This window comes from Neomonachus schauinslandi, chromosome 8, assembly GCF_002201575.2.
Source record: "Neomonachus schauinslandi chromosome 8, ASM220157v2, whole genome shotgun sequence".
Taxonomy (NCBI): Eukaryota; Metazoa; Chordata; class Mammalia; order Carnivora; family Phocidae; genus Neomonachus; species Neomonachus schauinslandi.
This window is the reverse complement of record NC_058410.1, coordinates 104,092,862-104,114,890: the sequence shown is the minus strand read 5'-3', so window position 1 is coordinate 104,114,890 and position 22,029 is coordinate 104,092,862. Positions and strand designations below refer to the sequence as shown.

The following is a 22,029-nucleotide window of genomic DNA, read 5'->3' as shown; positions in this document are numbered from 1 at the left end:
TGATATAGACATAGTTTGGATCATCTGGATGATCATGGTATCTTAGAGATGACCAGTGCCCATATTTGCATTTAGTTTTATGTCTGCAAGGTTGACAAGTGCTACCACGCTAATTCTCACAGACTAATGAGAAAAGAAACAGAGTCAAATGTAACAGGTGATGTATTTGCAGCTGGTAAAGGCCACAGCCCACTGCACAAATTAGGGTTTGCAGAATTTCCAATAGAGAAAGTCCTGGGGAATACCAGGCATGCCAAACTCAAAAGAACTTGTGTCATGGAGCGCCTGGGTGGCTCAGTCGTCAGGCGTCTGCCTTCAGCGCAGGTCATGATCCAGGGATCCTGGGATCCAGCCCCTGCATCTGGCTCCCTGCTCGGCGGGGAGTCCGCTTCTCTGCCCCTCCCCCTGCTCCTGTGTGAGTGGCACGTGCGTGCGTTTGCGCGCTCTCTCTCTCAAATAAATAAGTAAAATCTTTTAAAAAATAAATAAAATAGGGGCGCCTGGGTGGCTCAGTCGTTAAGCGTCTGCCTTTGGCTCAGGTCATGATCCCAGGGTCCTGGGATCGAGCCCCGCATCGCGCTCCCTGCTTGGCGGGAAGCCTGCTTCTCCCTCTCCCACTCCCCCTGCTTGTGTTCCCTCTCTCACTGTGTCTCTGTCAAAAAAAAAAAGAAGAAGAAGAAGAACTTGTGTCAGCATTCATTATCCAATTCACAAAGTGATCAGTGATTAAACTGTAGCAAAGAGTATCATCAGTCACACTAAATTAACCAGTGTTTTATAGCGGTTGTTTTTAGTTTTTATTGTATTTAATGTTTTGGCCTATGTGAAAGCAATAAGCACAGGGATTTTGTGCCTATTTATTTTATTTTCTGGTGCCAATTTTAAATTCAGTTTTATTTCTTTTATTTTTATTTTTATTTATTTTTATATTTTATTATTATTTTATTTATTTTATTTATTGCAGTTTTATTCCTGAACTCTTATCCATAGCAGAGACACTGAGGATGCCATTAGCATCAATATCAAAGGTGACTTCAATAGAAGGAGCACCACGGGGGGCAGGAGGTATGCCTATGAGTTCAAACTTGCCAAGTAGGTTGTTGTTGTTGCTGCTTTTTTAAGATTTTATTTATTTATTTGACAGAGAGAGATAGTGAGAGCAGGAACACAAGCAGGGGGAGTGGGAGAGGGAGAAGCAGGCTTCCTGCCAAGCAGGGAGCCCGATGCGGGGCTCAATCCCAGGACCCTGGGATCATGACCTGAGCCGAAGGCAGACGCTTAACGACTGAGCCACCCAGGCACCCCAAGTAGGTTGTTATCCATGGTTATGGCACGCTTACCTTCATAAACCTGAACGAGCACACCAGGCTGGTTGTCAGAGTAGGTAGGGAAGGTTTGCATCTGTTTGGTAGGAATGGTAGTATTGTACTTGGTGAGGACAGTCATGACTCCTCCAGCAGTTTCAAAGCCAAGAGAAAGAGGAGTGACATCCAACAGCAGGGAATCCTGAACATTTTCAGATTTGTCTCCAGAAGGGATGGCTGTCTGGACAGCTGCACCATAAGCAACAGCCTCATCAGGGCTGATGCTCTTGTTCAGTTCCTTTCCATTGAAGAAGTCTTGCAGAAGTTTCTGAATCTTGGGGATATGGATAGAACCACCCACCAGGACAATATCATTGATCTGACACTTGTATAGCTTGGCATCCCAAAGGGCTTTCTCTATAAGGTCCAGGGTGCCACAGAACAGGTCAGCATTTAATTCTTCAAATCGGGGACAAGTCATAGAGGTATGGAAGTCAATTCCTTCATACAGAGCATCAATCTCAATACTGGCCTGGTTGCTGGAAGACAATGTATGCTTAGCACACTCGTAAGCAGTCTGGAGGTGATGGACTGCCCTCTTGTTCTTGTGGATGTCCTTCTTATGTTTGCCCTTGAACTTCACAATAAAATGATTGACCATTCGGTTGTCAAAGTCTTCTACACCTAAGTGGGTGTCTCCAGCTGTAGATTTGACCTTAAATATCCCATTCCAATGGTGGGGATTGAGACATCAAAAGTGCCACCTCCTACGTCAAAGATGAGCACATTCCTTTCAGCTCCAACCTTTCTGTCTAAGCCTCTGTGATTTCCTTCATCTTTGTCAAAACCACAGAGGACACCTCTTCTTTCCCTTGTATTTTACTTAGACCTTGGGCCTGCCAGCATCATTCCCCACCATGAAGAGCCAATGCTCCATATCAGATTGGACAAGAGCATCAACGACTTTATGTCCGATCAGGCATTTGACATCAAAAACTGTGTTGGTGGGGTTCACTGCAACTTCATTCTTTGCAGCATTGCTGATCAATCGTTTGATGTCAGTAAAAGTGACAACTTGGGGTGGTTCAGTTTCCCTGATCGTTGGCAATTATTTCCACTTTCCCGTGCTGGAAGACACCCACACAATAGGAGGTGGTGCCAAGATCAATGCCAACTGCAGGTCCCTTAGATGTAGCGCTTCCACGTGGGCCTTGTGCAGCTTGCAAAGAAAACAGCAATCTGGAGAGCTAGCATGTCGTTCAATGAGATCCTGTGCCTACTGAGTTTTGTGTTGTATTCACTTAAGTAGCATACTGTGAAAAATATTAAATTGAAGTCTAGAAAAATCTTTGTCTTTTTTGAAGTGTCTGCACACTGCCCAGGTTTGATAAGCACTGTTCCAGAACAAAAAAATGCTCCCCACACATGAACACGGTACCTTTAGAAGCTACATAAGCTCAGGACGCTAAGCTGTCACTTCATCTTATGCACTGATGCTCCTAACACCATGTCACAAACAGAGAAAGGGATCCAGTTCCACAAGTTGGGTGCTGTATTATTTGGAACCTCAAATACATTTTTTTTACTCACAGAAATTACATTAAAAACCATGTTAGGATCCCAGATCAGTTGACCAAAGCCCTTCTATTTATTTTTTAAAGATTTTATTTCTTTATTTGAGAGAGAGAGAGAAAGAGAAAGAGCATGAGAGAGATCACGAGCAGGAGGGAGAGGTAGACGGAGAAGCAGACTCCCGTTGAGCAGGAAGCCCGATGCAGGGCTCCATCCCAGGAACCTGGGATCACGACCTGAGCCAAAGGCAGAAGCTTAACCGAATGAGCCACCCAGGGGCCCGATCAAAGCCTTTTTAATATAAAATGTTCCTGGGCCAGGAAGAATGATGTGTCCTGGAGTACATTTTAAAAGACAAGTTTTCCTTTCCTTTTTCATTAGACGAAGAAACATTTTATAGCAGAGATTTGGGGCTACCTGTCCTTATCTTCTGCTTCATTCTAGCTCTACCTCTTCCCCAAATCTAGCAATTCTTCTCTCTAAAAGTATTTCCTGCTGCAAAACAAGTGCGCTCATACATAGAATTGCCCAAAGTTTACAAACAGCTCCACCAGGCCTATCTTCTTGACTCCTCATATCACAGCAGCCTGATAAATAAGCATTAAAATTCTCATTTTGTAGATAGCAAAACTGAGTTTCAGAGAGGTTAAGTGGTGTTCCCGTGGTCAAACAGCTAGTAACAAAATAGGCCTGAAGTATAAGTGTTTGATTCCAATTCCCTGAGTTTTTCCCTCCAACCTCTGATAATAACAACTATTTTTCTTTCCCAGATCATTAGGAGGGAAAAATGTTTAGTTAACAAAAATTGTTTCAAATGGCTAATAACCACTTAACTCTCTGAGATATCTGCATTTTCAAAGCAGAGAGCCAAGCTGCCTAAATCTATAACATGGAGAACTGCAGGAAAGGTGTATTTGTTTCCTAGGGTTGCAAATTACCACAAACTCTGTGGTTTAAAACAACAGAAATGCATTCTCTCACTGCTCTGAAAGCTAGGGGTCTGAAATCAAGGTGTTGGCAGGGTTGGTTTCTTCTGGAGGCTCCAGGGGACAGTCCCCTTCTAAGCCAACCATCCTTGTTGTGTCTTGGTTCGTAGACACAGCACTCCAATCCCTGCCACCATGTTTCTCCCCCTCTCCTCCCCTTGCCTCTCCTCTCCTCTTCTCAGGACACTTGTCATTGGACTTGGAGCTCACCCTAGTCCAGAATGATCTTACCCTGAGATCTTCAACTTAATTATATTTACAAAGACCCTTTTACCAAATAAAGTCCCATTCACAGGTACTGGATGGATTTATCTTTGGGGGAGGGGCACAGTTCAAAGCACTACACAAGGGCAATTGCAAAGTGAACTTTCTCGTTCATGGAATACCGAGCATCCCACCCATTATCTCCTAGCCAGAAACAAACATCCTATATCTGGAAATTTCCTCCAGGCTCTGGATTCCACCTCTAGTCATTGGTTTCCCATATTTCTGTATTCTGCCTAAAACGGGAGTTTCTCTCTTCTTTGCCCATTCATATGATCACCTCCACTGAGACGGCTGCCTGGCTTTCACTGATTTCTCTACCTGGCCTGGTCTTCCATTCTCCTTAGCATTTACTAAAGCCCATTGAGTCCAGGCTTCCAGGAAAGCTCATTCCCTACCCCCTCTCATCCTCAACTACCATTTATCTTGGACCAGAATGCGAACACCGGGGAGACATGATTGGTTGTTCTTAGAGGTGAAGGCAGCCTGACCCTGCCTGGGAGTCAGTGTCTCTCATTAGTTCCTGACAGGTGATGCTTTTCATTGCTTCTTCCTCTTGCCCCTGCCCTCACATCAGCATTGACTCCTGTGGCCCAGAAATCCCAGGGCATTTTCCACACCCCACTGCTATGGGATAGTAGACACAGGAGCCTTAGCCCAGGGCTCCCCTACCTGCAGTGGGGTGACAAGGTGGTACTGGCCATACTCAAGAAAAAAAAAAAATGACCAATATTTGTAAGAAAAGAAAGGCTTCCTTCTGCTTCAGACCCTGTTCTCTGTGACAGACGGTGCTCCTTAAAATATACCCTCCACTTAAATCAACTGAGCCACCCAGGCATATGCTAAGTGAAAATAAGTCAATCAGAAAAAGACAATTATCATATGGTTTCACTCATATATGGAATATAAGGAAACCACAGAGGATCATAGGGACAGGGAGGGAAAACTGAAGGGGAAGAAATAAGAGAGGGAGACAAACAATGAGAGACTCGGGACTCCAGGAAACAAACTGAGGGTTGCTGAAGGGGTGGTGGGTGGGAGATGGGCCAACTGGGTGATGGGCATTAAGGAGGGCACGTAATGTGATGAGCACTGGGTGTTACACTCGACTAATGAATCAATGAACATCACATCAAAAACTTATGACTGGGTGTTATATTCAAACGATGAATCATGGAACACGACATCAAAAACCAATGATGTAATGTACAGTGAGTAACATAACATAATAAAAAATAAATAAATAAAACAAAAACTTATGATTTGTTATATGTTGGCTAATTGAATTTAAATAAATAAGTTATATAATTATATGTATATACGTATATACAATTTGTATATTATATACAATTTTTATATATAAATATATATCATATATATCATATAATTATATAATTTATAATTTAACATATAAGATAATTATATATTATATACAATTCTATATAAAATATAAAATAATATATGTAATTATATATATTGTATATTATATAAATATGTATCTCCTCCCCTGACCACCCAAATGAGAAACACCCCTAATAGTGGTTAAACATGCACCCTTCTAAGCCCGATTCTAGGCCACTATAACAGAACCTCTGGGAAAGGACCCAGAACTCTGTTTTTTAGCAAGTTTCCCCATGGTCCTCCCACAGGCTAGAGTCTGAGAACCATCTCCCAGTATAATCACAAGTAAACAGCACAGCGTGCTTCTCGGCATGAAATTAGGCAAAGCTGTTCCCTCACAGAGCCCTTCCCACAGCACAAGACTGCCCATACGTTCGCCTCAGACCCTCACAGCCCCAGAATCACCCTTCCTCCTCCATCCTTCCCACCTGGGCAGGAACCAGCCCACTGTCTTCTCTCTTTCTGCTTCGTGTTTGGGGAATGTATCTCCCATCCCTACTACTGGGCCATTGCCAGTGCTCCCAAGGGTCTCCTTACAGTCTGAATTCTGGAAAGAACATTGAGATTTGGGTGCCTTTCCCCACCAGCTCTCATTGTCCAAGGTATTAAGAAGCGCACAGAGAAAAAAAGCACAGCAAGAGACACCCCCCCCCCCAAAGCTTTCCCCAGGAGGGCGTGTGCCTGCTTGAGTCTGACTTGAGTTGTGCAGGAGGCTGGCCTGGGCTGCCCCCAGTGGGATCGGGTGAGTTTCAAAGTCACTCGTGAACCGTGCAAGCGCAAGTAGTTGGTGTTAAGTTCATTTCTGCCCTAAGATTTCCTGTAAGCTTTCCGAATCCACCACAACCGTTAACACATCTTTAGTTACATGGCAAACGTGGCATCTGAAAAGCTCAAGTAGCAGAAGTTTGAGTACAAAACCCTAAAGAGCTGGATTCCCAAAAGAGCTGGATTCAGCTCACCAACCAGCATGTGGTTACCAAGCACTTATTATGTGCGAAAAAAAAAAATTTTACCTGTGTGTTGTATGGCTAGGTGTGTGTGTGTGTGTGTTGTGATAAAAAATAATTCTTCAAGGCCCGACTGCTGGGTAGTTCTCGATCTTGGATATTTAGCTTTTCCAAGGCCTGCTGGCTAGATTCTGGTTAGTGGGATGTGTCATCAAAGGGTGGAATCGCGAATATATTTCTCATTCCTATCTACCCTTACCTGCTCACACACTATTTAAAATAGCACTTCACACAAAGTGAGTTATTAACAGTAGCAAAAGTTTGGCATGCACAAAAAAGTTTACCAAAAACTCCCAAGATCACTGTACAGTACTGTACAGAGAGCAAGTGTTCTGGGCTTCTGAGGTGGGGACTGGCCACTTGGCATTTGTGTTTTGGGGCAGGGTACAGGGTGGGGGGAGGTCTAAGTGTAGAGCAGGTGATTTGCAAGAGGAATGTGATTTCTCTTTTGGTCACAGACCATGCTGCTTGAAATATCAATCTTTATAATTTCATAACCACTAAGTATTTGTATCTAAGGTGCTATATAAAGATAATTTGTTATAAAGTAAGTACTTAAGTATATTTTTGTTTATGTTATTTGGGATCTGCTTATTAAAGCTGTTCTTGAAACCCTACTCTTGTCAACATTTACCCTGCGGCCAGGTCTAGAGTACTGTACTAGCTATATATTCAATTCTTAAATGTGGGTTGGAATAAAAATTATTCTAGAAATGTAGTACAATCCACAAAATAAATATACTTTTAATACAGTTCAGAAAATGAGTTCCTTGTGATAACTGGGTGATGGGCATTAAGGAGGGCATGTGATGTGATCAGCACTGGGCGTTATACGCAACTAAGGAATCATTGAACACTACATCCAAAAACTAATGATGTATTAGATGCTGGCTAGTTGAATTTAAATTAAAAAAAAAAAAGTAGTTCTTTGGGATACATCAAATACATTGATTTTGAATCTACCAATTCCTTTCTAAATGTAATACAAACAAATTGTTAGAGGTTAAATGTTGCAAAAATGGAAAAAAGCCCAACCTGGTAGTTAAATGGAAGGCAGGGTCTGGGAAATCTGAATTATATGACACCAGGCAGATGCTTACCACATTGCCGTATCAGCTTCTCCATAGGAAGCTGTAGAAAAAAAACCCATATAACCCCTGTGAGACTGTATCACAGCTCTCATTTCCTTTTCTACATGCCAGGATAAAAGCACTTCCCTGAATTCTGAGCGGTTCTTTCTTCTGAAGAAAACCATTTATGATCTCATAAATGTATTGTAAAAATTAAGCAATAGCTGGACGCAATCTATTTTGCAATAAAAGGTGGCATAACAGTACATTTAATATGCCAAGATTCACTCTACCATCTTGTAACAGGCTTGGCAAATTTGGATGTGAGTGTTGCCACGTATACTCAATGTAAAAAAAAAGATAGTATTATCTAATTTTCTCAGATAAAGCCATTGCTCCAAATGTCATTAAATTCTGGCAGATATTTCTTGGCCTGGTCTCATTTCTTTCTCAGGCTTCAAATGTGCTTATCAAAGGCATAAACCTTTAGTCCAGTCCTCACTGACCACTCAGCCTTCACAGGCATTAAGGATTTTGATGGGAGACCAGGGAGAGCTGTTTGAGGTTTACAGCAATTTGAAAGAAATATTTCTGTCCCCTCTTTTTGTTAATGTTTACAAATGACTCGAGAGAAACAGGTCTTAGCGCTCTGCTTCTAGTAAACCCTTGGCTTTAACATAAGCTGTCTGTGAACACTTTAAAAGACACATTTTACAGTTTTAGAGGCTACTTCCTTGAATGGCGTGGCTATAAATTACCAGTGGAAATAATAGCACTTTAATCCCTTCCACTTTATGCTTTATTCCCATCATTTTATGTTTCAGAAAACTAGACAAGTAGCTGATGATTTCTCTGAAATAAAAATCACAGTATTTCCTTTGGAAACTAGCTATACAATTAGGTGCTGGGGGATTCAGCAACAAATATCCAAAAACTGGGTCCCATGACCTTCGCTGTCTAATAAAGGTGACAGAAACCTCTAAAACTGACCCTAAAACTCCAAAGTCTGAGCTCCTGGAGCATGGGACTGAGACTGTACTGCCCCCCAGTGGCAGAAAAACATTCAGTGGCTCTGTTCCTCATCAACTCTCCTGGGCGGACTACTTGGTAAAGTAGCCATAGACTCCCGGAGGGGTGGGGACGTGGAAGGAGGCACGAAAAGAGATAAAGCCCAACATGCAGAAACGCAACACAGCAAGAGCTCCCTCTTAGCATCCTCAGCATAACCAGATTTACATGAAACCAGGTCCGAAGCTAATGCAGTCAGGAGTTAATGGTAGTACACACCTATTTAAAAACAAGACAAAACAAAACAAAACTGCATCTTTCCTTATACGGTAGCAGCCACTCAACTACAAAGACCTCAGTGGAAATGAAACTTGGATTTTTCATGAGAAACAAAGAAAGTAATGATTTAAAAATTTTTAAAGTCAGTCGCTTTATCGAAGTCCTCAAGAAGAATTCCAAGAACACTCAGGCAAAAACCCCATCTTCAAAAAGTCTACATTCAAATAGTAGTAAGAACGGGAAAAAATACAATATTTTGATTGTTCATGAGAATAAAAGCACTCTTGGGGGGTAGGGGGATGGGTTAGCCTGGTGATGGGTATTAAGGAGGGCACGTATTGCATGGAGCACTGGGTGTTATACGCAAACAATGAATCATGGAACACTACATCAAAAACTAATGATGTGGGGCGCCTGGGTGGCTCAGTCGTCAAGCGTCTGCCTTCGGCTCAGGTCATGATCCCAGGGTCCTGGCATCGAGCCCCGCATCGGGCTCCCTGCTCAGCGGGAAGCCTGCTTCTCCCTCTCACACTCCCCTTGCTTGTGTTCCCTCTCTCGCTGTCTCTCTCTCTGTCAAATAAATAAATAAAAATCTAAAAAAAAAAAAAAAAAAAACCTAATGATGTAATGTATGGTAACTAACATAACACAGTATAATAAAATTTTAAAAAATGTATTAAAAAAAGTAAAAGTAAAAAAAAAAGTTTATCAGTAGTCACTGAGGTTGTATGATCTATCATATTATATTGTATCTGAGAAAACATTCATCAATATAAAATCATAACATTAAAATTTTTCCTCTTATCTAAAAAAAATTTAAAAAGGAATGAAAGCATTCTTGCTGCCAGGAACTGCTTCATGGACAGAGTACTAGACCTTGAAGGATAACGATTTTTTTTTTAGGCAGGTTCCACGCCCAGTATGGAGCCCAACATAGGGCTTGAACTGGTGACCCTGAGAGCAAGACCTGAGCTCAGATCCAGAGTCAGACACTTTACTGACTAAGCCACCCAGGAGCCCCTTGAAGGATAAGGATTTTTAAAAATATCTGTGGGGGTTGGGGTAAAGAAGTCTACTTCAAGATTGATAATTATATATCATTTTATTTTGTAGATGTTAATATCCTATTTTGTGACAGGGTCAGGAAATTTGCATTTGTCATTAAGTTATTTAGGTGATTTTATGTTCAACCGAGTCTGGAAACCCATACCTTGACCTACAGCTGTGGTTCTCTAAGTGCGGTCCCTGCACCAGTTGCTGCATCAAAATCAGCAACTCCCAGGAACCTGGCAGATGCACAAAGGCTCAGGCCCCTTAGCAGACCTACTGAAGCAGAATCCCTAAGGGTGGGGCCTGCTGGTTTTAACTAGGAGCCAGGTGAGTGGGATACAGCTCAGATTTCGAGCCACATGGGCCTCCAGAGATGCCAAAGTTCCCAAGGTGTCTCTTCAGGCAATTCCAGAGACTTTCCGATGGATGGGTGATTTAACAGTACTTGATAAAAATAAAGGTGAGATGACCTGATCTTACAGAGGGCCAGGCCTTTAGAACTATGCCTCTAAAGGGAAAAAGAGGAGGAAAAAAAAAAAAAGAAGAAGAAGAATACTGATTGAGGACTATATAAAAATTAAAACCTGAGTATGTCCCAAAGAAGTATAATAAAATAAGAAATTGGAGATTAAAATGGAATGGTACTGTCCAACCCTGAAACTGCCCATCTGGAAAGAAGCAGCTTTGATTTTTCAAAGTCATCAGTCTGTGGAGATTGATATTTACAAAATCCATGATTATTCCTTCAGGAGAGAAGCTGTTTCTAAAACAACTTCTGAGGCTTTTCTAGTCGGAGTCCTTCTGGAATCACAAACATTTTGTTTCCTAGGCAGCCTCTGTGGGATACCTGGAAGAGAGAGCTTTCACTGACGATGTTCCTATTACTTCCCTACTTTGCCCGGGTACCTGTTTACATGTTTAGAGCCATCTGATACAGGGCGGAACAGCTGGGATGTCTGCAGGCTCTTGGTGGCAACCTGCTGCAGATGGTACCAGCTGGTGAGCCGCTCAGACTGCAGCATGGGTTCCTTTGCCCTGCTATGGAAGATGGTGACTAATTAGCTCGCACGTTAGCCTGGCCTCCCTCTATTATAAAAGCAGAGCTGGATGGGCTGCCTTTCCCATACTGAAGATTCTGCTAGGAGGGAAGCACGCGTAACTTGAGTATTTCCAGCACGGTTCCTGTTTCTGGTGATGGTGACAGACTGATGCCCAATGCACCACTAGGACTCCTAGTGCAGGGACCAAGGTTAGGGTATAGTTCCTTCCTGCCAGCCAAAGAGAGCAAAGCTGCCAGCCACGCAGAGAAGGAACTCGTCTCCTTCACTTCTCTATCTTGGCGCTCTACCTGACTGAGTTATTCAACCACTTTGAGTATGCAGATAATAAGGAATATGAAATAGATTGGTTAGGGGCTTGGTGAGGGAAGGACATTTCTACCTGGTTTGCTGGTTTTGCTTTTTCCAACAGGAAGGAGTTTGGCCAAGAGAAATGCCATCCTCCTAGGGATGGCTAGCATCACGTTTACTCCTGCATATTGCTTTTTCTATGACAGAAAGTCAAGAGGAGTGAAGAAAGGGCCAACCATCACCTAAAACCTTGGGAATTGGGAGACATTCCAAGGCCTGTGAATTTCATAGGGTTATATCAAACCACAAAAATCCAAACCAAGATCGCTTGCCATTAAGATGTCTTAAATTATGCTAACAGACTAGATTCCTTTATGTTGATTTATTTGACGTTATCTTAGAGTTTTTAGGAACATAGTTCATAAATAAATATTAGGCATTCTGTGTAAAGAAAGGGAATAGCCTAAAAGGATCTTTCAACATTCGCATCCAATCCCAGAATCCTACAGATTAACTTTCTTTTGTATACAATTCTATGAGCAAATATGAATGCAATACTAAAAATCACATTTAGCAGATACAGAAAAGTTATATAATAAAACTAGAAATAATATAACAGAGTTTGTTCTTACATTATTATTCTTCACCTTTCAAAGGTTTCTTAACTCCTTTATGGGCTTCGAATACCACTTAATCAATTCTGGCTGCAGTTTACACATTCAATTGACTTCCGTGGCACTGCATTTCTAAAACGTGTAGTATAGATGTTTACAACTAGACCCCACACTTTCATTCCACAACGTTAAGAGGGGAGAGGCCAAAAAAGGTGGACTGTGGTTTGCTTCCATGGGCCATTTTCTCCAATCTCACTTTTTTATAACAGGCTTTCAAATGAATCATTCATTCATTCCTTCATTCTTTCACTATGTAAAAGGAGCCCATGATGTACCAGGAACTACGCTAATATTTTACTGTCTCTTGTATTCCTTTATAAATTTTTCTCTATGTAAAAACTCATAAAATATTTTGGACCGAAGGTCTGAGATAGCAGGTGATGTGAGATATTATCAATAACAGACCCCATTCTATTTGAAGTTGATTAGGACATGCTAAAAAAGGCTGAATAGTAAACAGCACCTAGGGTATTTGAAATGGTATGGCTCCACCTTCTGGCCACAAGGCAGAATGCATGCCTGACAAAAAAACCGGTTCTGGGACCAGACCAGCTTTTACAAATACAATCCCTTGCCTGTTACTGCAGTGTTCAAATAGTTTCTGAGTGCCTAGTCTTGGTTATGGTTCCAGATAAGAAGCAGACTCTTAAGAATAGCCTGTAGGAAATATGATTTTCTTATTCTGTGAAAAATTCTACCTTGTAGAGCAAATCTTCTTTGGGTAATTCAAAAGCACATAAATTAACAGTGTTATTTGGAAAATATTTAATGTTAACAGGATAATATGATCTTAAGCTATTTGTCAATTTGTGGCTTTCGAAGTCCTTTTGCATGCACGATGTCGGTCGGCCATCCTTACTGTTGAACAGTGGCTGGTGCACACAGGAAGCTGGGAGGGGGAGAAAACTCACGGGCTCTGTAGCTCAGCAGGGATAGGTTTGCCTATCAGCAACTCCACTTTTTAGCATGTAACCATGAACAAATACCTGAAACCTTTGAAGACACTTGCTTCAAATATCGAACAGTAAGAAGAGCCTCTGGTGGCTGGGAAGATCTGATAGAATATACCCCATCTAAAAGGACACAGAGCACCCACGGACAGATGAATAAACAATGAGGTATAGTAGTCCTTCCCTTTACCCACAGCTTTGCTTTCCACCAGTTTCAGTTACCTGTGGTCGACTGAGGCCTGGAAGCAGATGCTCCTCCTTCTGACACCGTCAGAAGATCAACAGCAGGTCAGCTTAATGCTACGTCATAGTGCCTACGTCATTCCCCTCACTTCATCTCATCACGTGGGCATGTAATCATAGCATGTCATCACAAGAAGAAGGGTGGGTTCAGCACAATCAAATATTTTGAGAGAACGACAGAGACAGTCACATAACTTTCGTTAGAGTATACTGTGTAAGTGTCCTATTTTATTATCAGTTGTTATTAATGTCCTACTGTGCCTAATTTATAAATTAAACTTTACCATCGGTATGTAGGTATAGGAAAATATATTGTACATATAGGGGTCAGTACTATCCGCGGTTTCAGCCATCCACTGGGGCTCTTAGAACATATCTTCTGTGGATAAGCGGACTACTGTATATACATACAATGAAATATTATTCAGTCTTAAAAAGGAAAGAAATTCTGGCACATGCTGCAACATCAGTGCATCTCGAGGACCTTCTGCTAACTGAAATAAGCCAGATGCAAAAGGACAAATATTGCACGATTCCACTTATATAAAGTACCTAGAGTAATCAAAGTCATAGAGACAGAAAGTAGACACAAGGGTACCAGAGGCTGGGGGGGGAGGGAGGAACGGGGAATTCCTTCAATGGCTCTAGAGTTTCAGTTTTACAAGGCGACAAAATTCCCAGAGATTGACGGTGGGATCGATGTGTTGCACAACAGTGTGGGTGTATTTACTGTCCCTGAGGTGGATACTTCCAAATGGTGAAAATGGTGAATTTTATGTTATGTGTATTTTAACACATGCACAAAGTTAGAGAAACACCTGGCCCATGGTTAAGTGTCAGGTGAACAGGAGCTTCTAGAAGCTCTAACAGCTCTCGTACTCTGCTATCGCGCTGCCATTGATCACTTAACAGTGACCAATGAAATGAGGGCCAGGGGCTTCAAACGATGGACCTGAGACTATCCTCTCTGGCAAAGCAAGTTACCAGACCTCTCCACCAGACTGACTGAGGTGTGTCTGTCCAGAGGGGTTTTTATTGTTTAGAGACAGTTCAACAGCTTGCACCCTGATGTAGGATATGCTATCTAAGAACACAGAGGTCATGCCCACTAAAGGCAAGTTTTAAACTTTCTGGTGAATTTGAAAAGAATGTGGCTCCCATTGCTTGTGTTACTTGAGGTGAGATAGGCTTTTAAGGTAAGAAATCAAAGCCAGCACCAAGGCTCTGACCCACAAGGAATTATGACCAACACCATTCTATGATCTAGTGGCTGGCGCCTCCCTCTGCCATATAGAAACTCAAGTTTTCAAAGGCAATGCCATTGGCTGAGTCTAGGAGATGGCTCATGCTATAAAATAGAGTCCTGTAATTACCATTTAGTCATAGAATAGGACTAACAGATTTTAAGTCATCCATACTAATAAGCCAGACTAGGTTGCATGAAGAGACCAGGTCCCTGAGTAGAGTCTGGGTACCCTGCTTGGTGTGTCGGGAAAGTCATAAATCTGTGTTGCTCCTTGCAAAGGATGGTGATGAAAGGACTGGAAGGTGGTGGAAAACAGAGTGGAGGGAAGTGGGGAAAGTGTGTACGTGCAGCACTTAGGAAAGGTAGCCAAAACCTGCCTTCAGCAAAGCATCAACAGGGGTTGGATGGGGTATTCAGTGAAGTCCTTTATTCACATGAAGATGCTCAAAAATTTCACTACAGGGTACTATGGTTCTCTATAGAACAAGCAAAAACCGCAAAAGGCCTGAATTAGAGACATGATTGTTGTTGCCCCCCAGGAAACAACTCAACAAACAAAAATATTAAGAAGGGTCTGTTATAATGTTATTCATCTACGTATCATGTTTTTTGTTGAAAGGAACCCTTAGTGACTTTTTAATATTTAAATAAGAGTGTCAAGTAACAATTATTTCTTATTATAATTGTACCTACTACTTATGAACACTTACTCTGTGTACTTTCCCTACATTCTAACTCTCCTGACATTTAACATATGAAGGACCAAGGGTCAGAGATATTAAGGAACTTCTGCAAGGCCACAGTTACTAAGTGGCAGAGCTGGGTTTTCAACAGGTCTCTGGAGCCTGTGCAATTAATTATCTACTAGATCTGCCCTAGGTCTTTAGTGTGGAGTTAGGTCACTCTTTGGTATTTTCAAAAAAATACATGGTTAGAAGCTGAGCGGAAACATGGTTTTCCTCACCAGATTTAATTTCAGAGAGCAAAGACAGGGTCCTTTTGCTCTCTGCATCCATGCATCTAGTTCAGTACTTGAAACTAAGGAAATGTTGGAATCAATCCATTAATCAATGGACTCCACACAACTAAATTAAAAGATTGTTACAAGAAAATATTTACCAATACAGATCATGGACAGCCACCTCCATAACCAATCAATGAAAAAAGTCATAGTCTCTGCCTGGGAAGTATTTTTATGCTAGAAAAATATTTCCTATTAATGCCCTTGCTCAGGGACAAAGTGGTGTGACAGGTGGCAGTATGTGGGAAACCTGAAGGAGATGAAGCAACTGGGCAGGCAGGGAAGGCAGCAGCAGTAGCCCTGGGCCCAGCACAGTGCCTGGTACATGCAAGTCCTCAGCAAGCATGTAAGTGAACCGATCAGCCAGAGCACAATAGCAGGCCTGCCCTTGGAAAGACAGTAAGGGCACAGGAAGCAATGGGCCATCAAAGGGGACCCCATTCCTCCTGTAGGACCAGGGCATCCCCCTGGACACCCTTGAAGAGGTACAGTTTGGGTAAGAAGAACTACTCAGGTACTCACAGCTGCCCAGCCTACTCAGCTGATTCTCGGGTAGCAAAAGACAGTAAAGTTATATGCAATGTTTTTAGAAAATGTAGTAAGTTCTCAATTATTTAAGGGCTGGTCATTTCAAGTAATCCGTGGATTACTTGAGTTAATGTTGCTTTTTTTTTTTTCTTGCTTGGGTCATTTCATTGTTCTTTGGTCCTTCCACCATGACAGGAAAACAAAATTAAATTATATCAAAAACGCCAGAACACAGCAGCTACTTCGGGGTAGTTTTTGGCATATTGACCCCTCCCCAGTCTTACTCAGTAGTTCTGAATGGCTTATTACTGTTTTTATTTCATACATTTCAAGTTCCTCAAACTAACATAGAAGACAAGCATAGTTTCATTGCTTCTTGTACCAAACCACTCTTTTCGTTCGCTGTCCATTCTATCCCTGAAACAAGACTTGTGAGTAGATTTTATTTCTGGCATACTGGTGCATTCATTCATTCATCAACAAAATGGATACGGGCATGGAGAATAGAGCAGAAAGGGGTTCACACAAGGTCCTTCTCTCATGGAGCTGATTGGGAGAGAGCGAAATGAACTAACTAACCAACCAGCAAATCATAAAAGAAGCGATTTTTTATCAGATCATTTTCAAGTAGAGAATGAAAAAGGGATATGAGAGTAAGTCTCATCTCTAAGGATAAGACACTGAAGTTGAGATCTGAATGAAAAGAAACATCCAATCCTATCATGATCAAGAAGAAGAGTGCCTGCAGAAGAAAGAAGAGCTGGCTCAAGGCAGGAGGGGGGGAGGGAAAGAGAGAGAATGTGTGGCAGAAACATAATGGGTGAGAAGAATAGATGAGATAATATCTGACAGGTCAGCAGGGCATAAGCAGAGTAAGGAGCTCTGAACTTTATTCTAAGTATGTTGGGAAGTGATTGGAGGGCTTTAAATAAAGAATTGACATAATCATCCTATTTGCACTTTGTAAAAGTCTCTCTGGATGCTGTGAGGAGCATGGATTGTAGACAGCCCAATAGCAGAAGCAGGAGGACCAACTAGGAGACTATTACAAGCAAGAGATAATGGTGTCTTAATCTGAAATGAGAGTGGTAGAGATAGAGTGAAGAAGTCTGATCCAGGATTTTTTAAGACACAGATCTTACAGAACTTATATATAGATTATATGTTAAGGAGAGGAAAAGGAAGATGAATGTCTCCTGGATTTTTGACTTGAATAACTGAGTGGGTGGTAATGGTGTTTATGGAGATGTAGCAGGACAAACAGGCTTCCTGAGAGGGTACCAAAAGGTCTGCTTTACCCACATTAAGTTTGAGGAGAAGTTTCAACTTACATGGAAGTGTCCGGTGGACAATTAAATCTTTGAGCCTGGAGTTCCGAAGCACAGACAAGGCTAGAGGTAGGCAGTCAAAGGGTCACTGGCATTGACATGGGTGAATGAGACCACCTATGGAGAATATATAAATAAAAAATAGAAGGTGGCCGATTACGTACCTAAGGGGCACTTCAAGTTTAGATGAGGGAAAGGAGAACAGGACCCTGAGAAGAAGTAATCAGTAAGAAAGAGAAATGGAGATTATAGTGTCATGAAAGACAAAAGAATTTTGAAGAGGAAGTAATGGTCAACTTTGTCAAATGTTCTTGAGAGGTCAAGAATGATATGGAAAAAGATAACTATCGGGTTTGGCAGCAGGAAGGTCATTGTCACTTTGATGACAGCTTCTTAGTGGATTAACAGGCAGAGATGTCTGATTGGAAGCAGGCTGAGGAATCCATATGAGGTAGGGAGACAGTGATTATAGAAAAAAGAAGATTTTCTATAAAGGGGACAAAAGAAATAGTTGAAAAAAGACATAGGGCAGAGAGGAGACTGTTTTGTTTCAAGGAGAGGAGATATCTCTATATGACGATAGGAAAAATCTAGTAGGAAGAAAGCAATTCCTCATGTGGGGGTGAAGGCTCACTGTAGGTACAAAAAGTTTGGGGGGCAAGATGGGTTGGGACTCTGAGCACAGTGAAAAGTTTGGGCCCTTGCTAGGGGCAGAGATACTTCCACCTTTGCAAAAGGAGACAAGGCAGAGAGCATGAGTTACCATGGAATCAGGTTGGTACACCAGGAGGCATGAAGAAAGATGAGGATGGAGAGATCCTGCTTGCTCCTCAATGAAGCATGATGCACCATCATCATCTGAGACTGGCTCTGGAGGAAAGATGAAGGTGTGAAACAACCATTTAAGAGAGTGAAAAAGTGAATATCTACACTAGGAACACCAGTAGGATTAAATGTCCAATTGTGGTTTCTTTTATTGAATATAAAGGGAGAAGAGTCAGCCAGTCGTGTATTCTTCTCCAGCAGGGGCAGACTCGTGAACTGAGGTAAGCTAGGGTGAAGTCTTTCTCAGGAGAATATAGTAAAGGTAACAAAAATATTGAGAGCATTCCGAAGGAGGCCATTATAGTGATGGGGCATAACCTTTAAGTTGGTAAGGAGGTCGTAAGGTCATGAAAAGGGATGGATTGGAGGTCTGTCCTGAAGGACTTGAGGCACTCAAGAATTGCTAGAGTAGAAATGTGTGCATAAATAAAGGATAAAAAGTGGGATGCTTGGAGTCAAATATTTAAACTTAGAACATCCTCTCAGCAAGGAATGACTTACTCTATCACCTCTTCTTAGTGTCACCCCAGTTCTAAACCCTATGAGATTGAACTTGGTTACTCTGCTTACTTTCTGGATGCCCTTGGACAAGCCATGTAACATCTCTTGAGCTCTTATCCATAAAATAGAGCTGGTCAACCTTTCCTATTACTTTAAAGGTTAGAGATAACATACGTAAAGCGCTTACCACATGGCAGGTGCTCAATCTTGGCTGCCTGTTGGGCGTACCCATGGTTATTCTTACATCACCAATGGCAGCTTAAGAGCTCATAGAAGGGGAAAGAAACTTAGGCTGTGTCTAGTCCATTACTGACCCTTATCCCCCTACAGCCAATGCTACAATTCGTTCTCCTTTTTTTTTTTTTTAAAGATTTTATTCATTTATTTGACAGAGAGAGAGAGAGAACAAGTAGGCAGAGAGGCAGGCAGAGGGAGAGGGAGAAGCAGGCTTCCCGCCAAGCAGGGAGCCCGATGCGGGGCTCGATCCCAGGACCCCGGGATCATGACCTGAGCCGAAGGCAGCAGCTTAACCGACTGAGCCACCCAGGCGCTCCTACAATTCATTCTCTTGATTTAAATTTAGCCTGTACAGTTAGTTATCAAGAGGAATTAATAGTTATCCGTTCTATGTAATATTGCACATCTATTTTCAAATTTCCAAATAACTTAGAACCAAATGAGCCAAGAATAAATTATAAAGAAATTCCATAATTTTATGTTCTTATACTTAATCCCTTTTCTTCATTTCAAAAATGATCCTTTCTCTTTTCTCTTTAGCCAGAATTGCTGTTCTAATAAGGTGCAATGAATAAACTGGGTAGTATCAAAGATTTAACTTCTACTAAAGAAAAGCACTTTCACTCATACTGGTAGATTATGTAAGTAAAAAAAGAGAAACAAAACTTCATTTTATATATATATATAAACAAAATTCCCCCCAGGAGGAAAGAGGCAGCATTGAGTCAAAAGATTCTCAGAGACAAACTGAGTGAAAATAATACAAGAACAGAAGTGTGTGTGTCTTTTAAAGAACAAATTACATCTTGAAAACACATTAATAGTCAGTACTTATATACATTTATTAGGTTAATTAAATTAGGAAATCAAGATAGATTTCTTGTTTAGATTTTTAGGTGGAAAATTCCCTCCAGTTCTGTAGGGCAGTTAAAGTCCTCTCTTAACTTGTGGATTAGCTTAATCGGAAGATACCACTGAAGGAAATCATTACAATGGAACAACAGCGTGAGTGCAATTTGATATGTTAAGAGTTTTGGGTTTGTTGTTGTTGTTTTTTTAACTTTGTGACTGTAAAAAACCTTTTCGGGCATATGTTGATGGATATTTTAGATCCAAGTTGACTCCAGTAGTGAGCACTAAATGCCCCTTTCCTGTCTTTTCTCTTTGCCCCCTGCTGAGGATGCTAACAGGTGAAGATTCTGGAAAATGAAGTCTCTTTATGGTTGCAGAGCAGAGCACACAGTTCCGAACTACTTCTGCTCACCCAACTGGCCGGATCAACCCCCTGCAGAGTGAAAGTGTGACTTCCTTGAATGAGGGAGAAGTGCTACCTGATATCACTGGTGGATTGGAGTGAGGAATGGGGCCCAGACAAAGCTCGGTGACCAGTCCTAGAGTTTTTCCCATCAGTTTGAGTCTGGTGACAAGACCTTGAGGTCAGCCACTTGACCCCCAAAAAGAGTAACTAAGTATTTGTCTCTATTTCGAAACATTCAGAGATATCGAAAGGTGACAAGGAGGTGGGGGTAATCCGCCAATCCGTGGGGGCCCTGAACACTGTGCATTAGAAACCAGATTAGAGGGGCGCCTGGGTGGCTCAGTTGGTTAAGCGACTGCCTTCGGCTCAGGTCATGATCCTGGAGTCCCGGGATCGAGTCCCGCGTCGGGCTCCCTGCTCGGCAGGGAGTCTGCTTCTCCCTCTGACCCTCCTCCCTCTCACGCTCTCTGTCTCTCATTCTCTCTCTCTCAAATAAATAAATAAAATCTTTAAAAAAAAAAAAAAAAGAAACCAGATTAGAGGCGAAAATGCCAGTATGTTGAGTTCCCTTTCAAGGCTAAATATATTTATTAAGTGCTCATTTTGCAGAGCACCCTGTGCCGATATCATGAATTATACAAAGAGAAGTAAGGCACAGCGGCTCCATTAGTATAAGAGGGAGATCAACACAAATGGCAAACTGCAAAGGCCTTGTAGATTCTGGCAAGTGCTAGAAGTTTCCAGACAAATAGCTACGGGAGTGAAAGGTAGGAAAGGTTACTCACAGTTAGAGGAATGACAAAGGACTTCCTAGAAGGTGGATCATCTGAACTGGTCTTGGAAAATGGGCCATATTTTAATGAGGAGAGACAGAGGAGAAAGTGAATGGTGAAAATAAGTACACTGTGATGGGTAAGTGAAGGCTGTGTGCCCAGAGATCATGAATTCTCAAATTGGGCTGGACTGCATGCGAGTTACAGAGCTTTATAGTGGTATGTCGGCCTGGAATAGCAGTCCGGGACCAGATCATGTACGTCTTGTATGTCTCCTGAGCCAAGGAGATTGAGCTTTATTCTGATGGAATGGTTTTGGAGCAGAAGAGCAACATAACCAGGGCAATCATTAGGAGTACGACTCTGGCATCTGTGTGGAAAATAGAGACAGGCTTCCCAGAGATGACTGCTTTATCCGTATGAGAGAGGCCAAGCTAACAAGGGCAAACCCAAGGCACTGGTTTAGGAATGGCTTGAAAGCTATAGCATCAAGATACTTTAAATAGACAGGGTGGTAAAGGAAGAACAGTCACAATCAAATGTGCCTCTAGAACTATTGTGATTGACTTGTAGGACTGCGACAGCATTAATCAGGTTCGAAATACAGAAAGAGGCACAGGAATGAAAATGTCGGGCTGGGGACACAGAGAGACGAGTTTAGCCGTGGACCTGCAGCTTGCAGGCATTAATAGTACACGTGGGTGAAGGAACTCAGGAGATACACTGGGCTGAGGTGAGCTGAGAGCATCTACTAGACCAGCTACAGGCACAATGCTGAGAGAGAGAAAAGAGCTTCACAGATGCTTCACAGGGCAGAGGAAGAGGACCCAGCAAGGAGGACCGAAGAGGAATGGCAGAGTAAAGTTAGGAGAACAGGTGCCTGGCATGTGGGTGATACCCAATGACTAAAACAAACAAACAAACAAACAAACAATCCAGGATACTGCCCAGCCATAGAAATTTAAAAAGAAGAGTATTTTTTTTTTTAAGATTTTATTTATTTATTTGACAGAGAGAGACACAGCGAGAGAGGGAACACAAGCAGGGGGAGTGGGAGAAGGAGAAGCAGGCTTCCTGCGGAGCAGGGAGCCCGATGCCGGGCTCGATCCCAGGACCTTGCGATCATGACCTGAGCCGAAGGCAGACGCTTAACGA

The 22,029-nt window shown here is 42.0% G+C and overlaps 1 protein-coding gene and 1 pseudogene across 2 annotated transcripts in view; both read right to left on the bottom strand.

Moving 5' to 3' along the window:
* The window catches only part of RCAN2 (regulator of calcineurin 2), a 268,091-nt gene that overhangs the window by 173,078 nt on the left and 72,984 nt on the right, over nucleotides 1-22,029 (bottom strand). The gene's annotated exons all lie outside the window — the stretch shown is intronic.
* Nucleotides 956-22,029, bottom strand: part of LOC110582175 — a 48,230-nt pseudogene continuing 27,156 nt past the window's right edge. The window contains exons 6-8 of the transcript XR_002480426.1: nucleotides 11,382-11,487; nucleotides 1,303-2,523; nucleotides 956-1,084 (exon numbers count right to left, since the gene is read on the bottom strand). The product of XR_002480426.1 is annotated as a heat shock cognate 71 kDa protein-like (transcript). The remainder of the gene's footprint in view (nucleotides 1,085-1,302; nucleotides 2,524-11,381; nucleotides 11,488-22,029) is intronic.